We start from the raw sequence: 10,501 nt of genomic DNA, 5'->3' as shown, positions 1-10,501 counted from the left end.
TAATAAAAGTGTAGTAGCAGGAGGTTTCATTTGAAGGATGAAGCTTGCTGCTGTATCAATAATTCTTCAATAATACGAACCTATGGCTTCATGCATGCATGCATGTTTGGAAGCTTTTTAAGAAGGAATTAAAGTTACACTGTTGAGATAGATTCTTTTTTGGCATTTCAATAAAAGAAACGGTTTTGTTGGAATTTTAAGTGTAAGTCTTTCCATGACTTCTCCTCATGAGATACTGTTTTTGCTATTACTATTTGGTCCTTGTGGAAGTACCATAATGGTTGTATTTTCAACAATGGTATTTCCAATCCTATTGAGTTGGTTAAGAGGATTACTAACTATGCAAGCTTACTTCATAAAAGCTTAACAGAGAATGAGTTTACAAGTTTATTATTGTCTCTGGTGAAAGTTAGGTGGGATTGCCCACTGACGGATGGATGAAAACTTAATGTAGAGCATTTATCATGGCCTCAAACTTGCAAAAGACTTGAACTTTAAGAACTTGATTGTGAAGAGTGACTCAACAACCAGTGGTGGAGTCAAGACCTCGAGTCAGGGGTGCAAAATAATTCAATAAAAATTAATATTTTTAAAAACTAATAATTATGCTAGAACTAAAATTATAATAACATGAATAGTTTTATTATCATTTTTGATTTCAAAAAAATTATATTGAACAGATTGATATAGTCTTCTATTATAAATATACTCTTCATATCTTATCTAGATTATTAAAATATTATATATCTACTAAACTTTTGAGCCTAAATATTTTTTATTTAATTTATAGGGTGAAAAATATCAAAAGTAAGGGGTGTAAAGTTGTATATTTTATATACCCTATTTGTAATTTTTTTCAAAGTGAGGGGGTGCATTTGGACACCCTCAAACTAATGTGGCTCCACCATTGTCAACAACTATTATACCAATAATTCTAATCCTTCCTTGACTCAAGTCAAATTGACTTGTGGAACTCAAACATAGAATTAACACTCTTGAGAGTGATGTTGATATCGTGGTTAAGTATGTTTTTAGATAAGGCAATAGATACGGTGAACCATGCTAACAACTATACTATTATAAAGATGCCTCTTAGGGAGATTATCTCTTTATTATATTGAGATTTTGAAGGAGACATGAGCCGTCTTGTGTATTAGTGTTTTTGTGTGGGCTTAACCCCGTTTTCTACCAATAAAAAAGTTCTTTTAATATAATTTGAATTATATTAAAAAATAGGAATTAAAGTTGATTTGTATCTAAGAAATGGAGAGAGAAAATTCGATTCATTATCTCCATTAGAATGATAGTCATTAATTATTAGATAAAATTAGTTCAATGGCCTCAAAAAATACAACTCCCATAAAATACGGAAGAGGTTTTTGAATATTTTGGAATATGGTTCATTCAAAAATAAATTAGATGTGTTTTCATTTTTTTATCCTCAAAATAGATTTATTATTAAAAGAGAATATATCTAATTTTATTTCTATGTATTATTAAAACAGAATATAACTGATTTTATTTTTATATGATCTTTCTTGATTTTATTTCTTCATCCGTACGTTTATTTTCTTCACCATCTTCATTGCAAATTGTAAAACATTTCTTATCATACAGTGCTTTCCTCTCTCTATTTATCATCTCTATGTTTCCCAGACATTATCATCACATTGAAGAGGAAATTGCATCATCGAATAGAAGTTGTCTTGTATTCTTTTTTTTTTTTCTGGAGGTTGAAGAGTATCATATATAATCGAATTTTCATCATCTTCATATATCCAGGTAATATCTTCACTGAATCAGTAAATCATTTGTTTGTAATCTATTATTCATTGTCATTGATCATGCAATTTGCTTGAATTTTGAACAGAAAACATATTATTTTCTCATTGTTCATGATTTTTTATTTTAGGTATTTGATTTTCTATAATAAGCTAAGGTGTTTGTAATTTTTTTTAAACTTAGTTTGATCTAATTTGGGCAAAGGAGTATGGTGTTTTTGTGTTTCTCATTAACGTTAGTATATCATTGATATACTATCTTATATTATTAATAAAGAATATCAGTGATAACTTACCAACACCATGTCATCTTGCAGATATGGAGATGCTTAATTTCATCATTTCTTATGATGAAAAATGGGATTTGAACAACTGTTATGTGGATAGTTCATATCTAAAAGTGCTTGTGGAAGATATAGCTTTATATCTTGATGTTATGAAAATTGTGTATGAGAAATTACAGTTGAATGTAAGTCATGAGGTTAAATTGATAGTCTTTTTTATATTGAAACTTCAACATATTGTATTTTAGAGGTCAAGAATGACAATGATTTGATATGATATTTTAATTCGTTGAGAAATTCTATTCTCTTTAACTTCCTGTTAATTTTCTCTATTTTCAATAGACCTTTGTCCATATAAGAAGTGTTTGAACCTTGCCATGAATGAGATAGTTCCTTAAGTTCATGTTCTTTTACATCTACCAACAACAAGAATTGTAGTGGACCCGATGAGCTTTTGCAAATGGATGATATTAAGGAGGGAGATACATTCTTTAGCAAATTGGAAGTCTAAAAAGTTCTGCAACTCTTAGCTATAAAGAGGAATTTTGAATACAAAACTCTCAAATCAAATGGTGAAAAGCTTGTTGTTGCTTGTAGTGTTGATGGTTATAAGCAGTAGGTACAGGCCTCAATGATTTCTTCTATTTAGGTTTGGGTCATTAGACGGTATGTAAAGGACCATACTTATGCTGTTGATGTCGTGGGTGGTAATCATAGGCAAGTAACAAGCCTTATCATTAGTGAATGTGTGAAGCAAAAAGTTATTGATAGAAAATGTAATGACTTGAAATCAATAATAAAGCACATGCGTAAGGAATTTGGGGTTGGTGTTAGTTATTACAAGTCATGGAGAGAAAAGGGAGTTGTTTTGGAAGCAATTCAAGGTTGTTTAGAGTAGGGGTGTTCAAGATGTACCCGGCCTAACTGACCCGTACCGGCCTGTGCTCGTCCCGATCATATTGGGACGGGTCTGTCTCGGCCCGAAAAAATCCGAGACAGGACTTTTAGGGGATAGGGCCAAAATAGGGATGGGACGGGATAGGACTCGGGCCAGCCATCGGGACGTCCTGTCCCGTCCTGTTTATACTCAGCATATAATTATATATATATATATATTTTAATTTTAACTATTATTTATTTATTTTAATTAAACTGATTTTTAATGGTATTTTTCAATTTTCAGCTTTAATCCTAAGGCAGCTAAGACACACATGTGGCAGTAGGGAGTTCATTTTTTATTTTTCCCTTTTCAATTTCCACTTTCCAGATCCAGACTTCGGTTTCCAGCTTTCCCTTTCAAAGCTCCAGCTCCAAGCCTCTAACCCTCAGCCACAAATCAGTCGCACAGCTCAGTAGACCTTCAATTTTGGTCCTTCTGACTAGAGGCTACCTTCGTACCACAGTCCACGCGTTCCTCCCTGAATCTCCTTTTTGAACTGTTATTATTCCCTTCATCACGAATGCTTTCTCTGTTCATGTCTTCCACATCTTTAGCATCAAGCTTCCACATCTTTCTCTGTTTTGAGTTCTGACGCACGAAGACGAGAGCTGCACAAGTCGCATAGCTTCACGCCTCTGCCTTCGCAACCTCAACTATGCCTCTGTCTCCACCTCCACGTGACACAGTTGCAAGGTATTTGTTGCAAGATTATTTGATGCAGCTGCAAGGTTATTCTCTTCTACCTAGATCTGGTGCTACCTCAAATCCATCGTTCTCTTCTACTCAAATCTGCAAGCAGTCCTCAAATCTAGTGCGTTTCATTGCTCATTTGTTGTCTTGTTGAATGCTGAGAAATAAATTAATAAGGATGATTGAGCTTGTGTTTGGCATTTTGAGTTGATAAATTAATGCCCATGTATATCCTCTTCTGTTTGTGCATGAGATTTCAATTTTCACGGTTCCATTGTTAAAGGCAAATACTATTTATATTTGAAATATATATGCCCATGTATATACTATTTCTATTTGTAGATTGACAAAAATAGGTACTTCATTACAAATACAGTATATATATCCATGTTTTAATTAACTTGATTATATTAATTTGCATGTTAGAATTTTATTTAACAAGAACAAGAAGTGGTGGTGCTTTCAACCGAACTTGTTACATGCACAATTTTATTTTCATCATTTGGATTAAGTAAAGCAAATATTGACCATATAAATTATTTAAGTATTTGGCTACATGATTTAGATTATTTGCATGTGTGAAAATTTAATGCCCTTGATTTTTATGCATGCCTATTTGAATATTTAATATGAGGTTTTAATCAGTTAAGGGTAGTTGTTGTTGCTGCTGTTGGCCAAATCTACATTGCAAAGAAAAATGGCCACTACACCCACTCTTCAAGAAAATGTAGAAACAATAGAAGGAGATCCTGAACATGCTTCATCACCTAGTACTGAAGAGGAAAATGAGTCAAAGAATGAAGGAGAAAGTGGAAGAAAGAGACATAAATCAGCTGTTTGGGCGCATTTTGAAAGGTTGCCATTGGACAAAACTAATGGAGAACCCCGTGCTAAGTGCAAGTATTGCCCAACAACAATTGGTTGTGACTCTACAAGACATGGGACAAATGGAATTAGAAAACATGTAAAAAGATGTCCCAGAAATCCAAACAAAGCAAACAAGTTGGCACAGTTTTTACCATCGGGCTCTCAATTAGGGTCATCTAAAACTTTGAGTCATCATCTATTTAATCAACTCGATTGCAGACAAGCCATTGCTATATTTGTAATATTAGATGAAATGCCTTTTAATGTTGTGGAAGGTGATGGTTTTAAAGAGATGATGAGAAGGTTAGAACCTCACTTTTAAGTCCCTTCAAGAGCGACAGTTACTAGAGATTGCTACAAGTTATACCTTGAAGAAGCTAGAAACTTGAAAAGGTATTTTAAAAAATCTCAAATACGTGTCTCTCTCACTACTGATACTTGGACTTCCAATCAAAATGCCAGTTATATGTGCTTAACTGCTTATTGGATTGATGAGTATTGGACATATCAAAAGCGAATTTTGAATTTTTGTGTAGTTGAAAATCATAAGAGAGAAATAATTGCTCAAGAAATTAAGAAATGCTTGCTGTTTTAGATTATTGATAAGGTATTTACAATCACAGTTGATAATGCTTCTTCTAATGACACTGCTTTGGCATCTTTAAAGGGGGTCTTGAGGCATTGGAATGGTTTAGTTTATGATGGGGAGTTCTTGCACTTGCATTGTTGTGCGCATATCTTAAATTTGATTATTTTTGATGGTGTGAAGGATATGCATAAGTGTATTAAAGGCATTCGGAATGCCATTAAATATGTGAGAGCTTCTCTATCAAGGTTTCATAAATTCAAGGAGCTTGTAGAAAAAATAAAAATTGATTCAAAGAGGCTACTAAGCATGGATTGTCCAACTAGATGGAATTCAACTTACATCATGTTAGAGAGTGCAATTAAATTTTACAGTGTTTTTTAGAGGATAGAGCAGCAAGATAATAATTATAGAAACTTCCTCTTGGATAAAAATTTGATTGGTCCCCCTAATGAAAATGATTGGAAGGATGCAAAAGATTTTATGATTTTTTTAAAGTTGTTCTATGATATTACTTTACAATTTTCAAGATCACTTTATGTGACCTCAAATGTTTGCTTTCAACAAATAGTTGATGTCTTTGCAATTTTATATAAAAGTGCAAACAATCATGATTCCTTGCTTTGTGATATGGCTAAGAGCATGTTGACTAAGTATAATAAGTATTGGGGGAACTTAGAGAAACTTAATCTTTTGCTTGTGGTAGCAGTGGTACTTGACCCAAGGTATAAAATGAAATATTTGCAATTTGCTTTTGAGGATATGTTTCCTGAGGCTACACAACATGAAGCTATGACAAAAAAGGTCTCAGATGTCTTGTATCATTTATATGATCATTATTCAAGTGGGGTTGACACATCTCAGACTCAAAGTCAGAGTTAGAGTTAGACACAAGGACCAAGTAAAAGTAGTTTGACTCAATTACTTGGATCAGATTGTAGGCCTTTAACTTTCTTAAGCTCTAGGTCTAGGGCTTTATTTCAAAGGTTTCTCACCCAAAAAGAGACTGAGATTCAAGCAGATAAGTATGCAAAGGTGGACAAGTATTTGCATGATGAGTTAGTTGAAGCACTTGATCCAAATTTTGACATTTTAACATGGTGGAAATTGAATTCGACTAAATATAAAGTCCTTTCATTGATTGCATGTGATGTATTGGCCATACCTGTTTCCACTGTGTCTTTAGAATCTACAATTAGCACAGGAGGTCATGTAATTGATGATTTTAGGAGCTCCCTATCTCCAAAGATAGTTGAGGCACTAATTTGTGCCTAAAACTGGCTATCTCCATCCACTGCAAAATTACAGGGTGTTGACGTTGATAATTTTAATGATACAGAGCAAGCTGTGGAAGGTAATATCATTTTTTATAATTGATTATTTCTTTTAATATGATTTAACTTTTTGTTTATCTATATTTAATAATTTTTGTTTATATTGTGTTTATTGTTTTATTTTCATAAGAATCATTGGCTTCAAATATCTCAGTTGAAGAGGAAGAGCAATGACTCGAAGTTGAAGTTGTCCTTGGGGCTTAAATTGTTGACTCTTGACTTGTTGTTGCACTTATCACTTGGAAGTTACTTGTCTTTATTAAGCTGTATTTGCTGAATTGTTGTTGTTGTTTGTCTTTTGAATATTATTGCTGAAATGTTCTTCTTAGACTTGATTTAATTTGATTTTCTATTACTGCTTTTTTTTCCTTTAGTGGGAAATCTTGGTATTTCTAAAAGCATTCTTTTTCTTGAATTTTTTTTCTACATGACTAAGCATATTTGTATGGGGAAGATGGCAGCATCACTAGTTGAGACTACATTGTATGAAGAAGGTCAAGAAAAAGTGGCAGGTTTAATACCTTGACACAGTATAGCTTTGCTTATAAAGCATGCAGTAAATTTGTTTCCTCTAATTTGTTTCTTTCTTTGCCATAGCAATTTTTAAGTATCAGGTTATGAATTGCAGGGGCACGCTAAAAGTAAGGGCAATCTTTCTTTGCCACTTATAAATTGCAGGGGCACGCTAATAGTAGCTTCTTTCTCAAAACTTTAATGTGTTTTTATAGTAATTTCAGTTCTGCAATTAATGATAAATTAATTATAGGAATACTTTAGGCAAACAGCAAGACTGAATTTTTTTTATTTCAATATGATTTTACAGGGAAGGAATTTAAAGTGATTGAGAATATGGGAAGAACTCAAGTGCCGTTCAAATAGAAGCAGTATGAGGTAATTTTTTTCTCTCCAAATCTCCCATAAATGTAGGACATTGTTAAGAAATATTTTTAAAGAAAAAGATCTGGGTGTTAAGTTGTGAACAAAATTTAATTTATATGGTTTAATTCTTCTAGTCTGTCATTACTTCTATGATTAATCATATTCATAATGAAATTTGCATTGAACTTTTTTGGGGTTCTAATTAATGTAACATATACTTTTTCTTGTCAAGTAATAAGTTAAAAAATTATAACAATCTTGTTGATATGCATTCGGGACATCCCGGTCCCGTCCCAACTCCTTTCAGGACGGGACAACTTTTGGGACGAGAAGGGACATGGGACAAATTTTGAGTCCCGATCATTTTTCAGGACGGGCCATGGGACGGGGGTGTCCCGATCCCGTCCCATCCCGTGAACACCCCTAGTCCGGAGTGTAACATCCTGATTTTTTATATAATAAAAAAATTATAGAATTTAGGTTTTGAGAAAAAAATGATAATAATAGGAATTTATATTATTTGAGGTTATTTAGAAATAATATTATGATTAGGTATTTAATTATGAATTTAAAAATTTAAATTTAAAACCACATAAGCAATATTTAGTTAAGATATAATACATAAATAATTTTTTTTTGTGTGTTAAAAAAAAGAGAAGGTAGAAGGAACAAAAAAAAGGGGGGGTGGAAGGTTTTGTTTCTAAGTCCCACATTGGTTAGATGAGGAAAGAGAAGAGGTGCCTTCATGTATAAAAAGGAGGGGGTGTGTGCATTAGGAAGCATGAGAGGCTAAGATGCAATTTAGAGGAAATTGCAACTTTTGGCCCAAAGGTTTGAATAATTAAATTCAAACCTATAGTTTTTTTAATATAATTTTGGGACTCACAATCCCATTTTTATATTATTTTTCTCTCTTCCTCTCACGTTGCTCGGCGTTTTCTCGCAAGGGAGGATTATTTTCTTTTTCTTCAGGTATGTTCTAACTTTCCTGTTTAGATTAGCATTTAAAAATTTATTTAATTACAAAATTAATTTTATAGTTATTTTCTAAATAATATTAGCTTTCTAATGATATGATTATTTTGTAGGATAGAGTAAATATTTTGATTAGGATTTTTCTATAGGATAGTTAATCTGATGATATGATGGATTAAAAATATAGGTTAAAACTCTTAGGGATATAATAAATATTATAGAATATTTTCTTGAGGTTGAAACTCATGTTTAAGAATTTTTGAGTTAAAATCTAGATCTATATGGTTGAATTTATGTGGAATCTGAGATGTAGGGATAAACCTATGATTATTAAATATTTATTTAAGTATGAATAGGTATTTTTGAGGTTATAGAAAGGTGATTTGAGGCTTCAGGATAATTGTAAAATTTTTAATTTATTTTTGGACGAATTTTTAGAATATAGAAGGATGAAATTGTGATACTAGAAGTGATTTGAGGATAAAAAAAAATAGTTTATTAGGGTACGAGAATTTTAGAAAAGAATTTGGGAAGTTAAATGAGGCATAAATCTTAAATTAGTGTTAATATGGATTATAGATCTAAGACTTTCTAACTCTTTAAATTAGAGTTATTTATTTTAATGTAAAATTAATATATAGTATTGTGAAATAATTATGTAGATTATATTGACAAAGATAGTGGTGAAAAAGGAGTTGTGAAGGGGAACTTGTTATTCAAGACACAAGGTAACCATTATTAATGTGTTGTGATGAGTGTGTTTGTGAATGGTTATGTGTTGTTTGTTGTTTGGAAAAATTATGAATTATTGAAAATAAATACTGTATATACTTGTTTGAAATTATTGCCAAGTGGGTTAAAAATTTATTTTTGTTTATCATGATGAGATATTATTGTTCGGATATATTCTGTTTGGATATTTGAATGATGCATGACTTGTCAGGGTATTTTAATGTATGGTGTTAATGGGAATTTCTGTTCGGTTAATTATTACCACGTGGTAAGCCCTCATTGGACCCAATGAGTGGCGTGTCGCTTGGTCCAACTCACCTTTGGCCGGGTGATTTGGCGTCCGAGCATGGTGAAAGGAGGATATAAGGTGCAGTCATGCAATTAAATACTTGTTCGGTTTGTTTGAAAATATTGTTCGGTTAAATGTTTTGTGTGCCCACTTAGCAATCGCATGATTAGTTACATCCGCATGCATCATTACATATTAATTTTTGGTTACTGGGACTTTTAAGTCTCATTCCCCGTGGTTAATATTTTTACAGGAGCGAGTCCGGCCGAGAAAGCACCAGAGGTGTAACTATGGTGTATGAAACACCATCTTTTACGTTGCCTCTTATTTTGGATTATACAATGTATCTTGTGCCAACTTAGGACATATCTTCTTTGTAAAGCATGTAAACTCTAATCCTTTTTATTAAAAGTATTTATATGACAAGAGGATTATGTCTGTCCCTTTTGATTCATGACCTAATTTAAATATCATGCATGAGGATCATGTCTGTCCCTCATGGTTCTAATTGCTTTTTGAGATATTTTAAGACCTGTGGTATATTGTCTTGGATGTATCATGGTAGAAATTTTTCTACCATGATAAGGGTATAATAAGGGTTCAATGAAAAAAAAAATGATTTCTTGAATTAATAATTTGCGAAAAATCGGTTTGTAAATTTGAGGGTGTTACATATTGGTATCAGAGCATATAGTCGGTTGGCAATATACATTGTTATGGTGCTTCTCATTGTATGGCCATGATATAGCTAGGCTAATTTTATTATTTATATCTTGTATCCTTTAGGAGGGGAGAGAAAATGCCTGTTACTCGTGGTAACTCAGGATTCCAACATGAGCACCTGCCACCGCCACTGCCAAATGAGGAGCCTGACTTGGCGGAATTAAGAATGCTTGTAAAAACATTAACAGACAAGGTTCAAGGATACGAACAAGAGTTGACGGAGCTAAAGAGGCAAAAGGTAACTGAAAATGGAGATAGGGCTCATGTTGAGAGTCATGTGGGGGAAGGCAGTTCCTCACATCCTGCCACTCCGAGAGATCATGAGTCTAGAAGGAAGGAAATTAGGCAGGAGGAACAGAGAGCCCCACCGACCATTACTGATGTGTGGGAAACTGTTAGGAAGTTTAACCCTCCTACGTTT

At 32.9% G+C, this 10,501-nt stretch overlaps 1 long non-coding RNA gene across 1 annotated transcript; it reads left to right on the top strand.

The window, feature by feature from the left end:
• The first annotated feature begins 8,160 nt into the window (after positions 1-8,160).
• LOC129299527 (uncharacterized) lies at positions 8,161-9,731 on the top strand. Its single transcript, XR_008590592.1, has 3 exons — positions 8,161-8,333; positions 8,999-9,064; positions 9,611-9,731. It is a non-coding gene; the product is annotated as an uncharacterized LOC129299527 (long non-coding RNA).
• The last annotated feature ends 770 nt before the right edge of the window (positions 9,732-10,501 follow it).

The sequence above is a fragment of the Prosopis cineraria genome, unplaced genomic scaffold, assembly GCF_029017545.1.
Source record: "Prosopis cineraria cultivar Desert tree isolate PC_DT_omini unplaced genomic scaffold, ASM2901754v1 PC1191, whole genome shotgun sequence".
Lineage (NCBI taxonomy): Eukaryota > Viridiplantae > Streptophyta > Magnoliopsida > Fabales > Fabaceae > Prosopis > Prosopis cineraria.
This window is presented reverse-complemented; position numbering and strand designations above follow the sequence as displayed.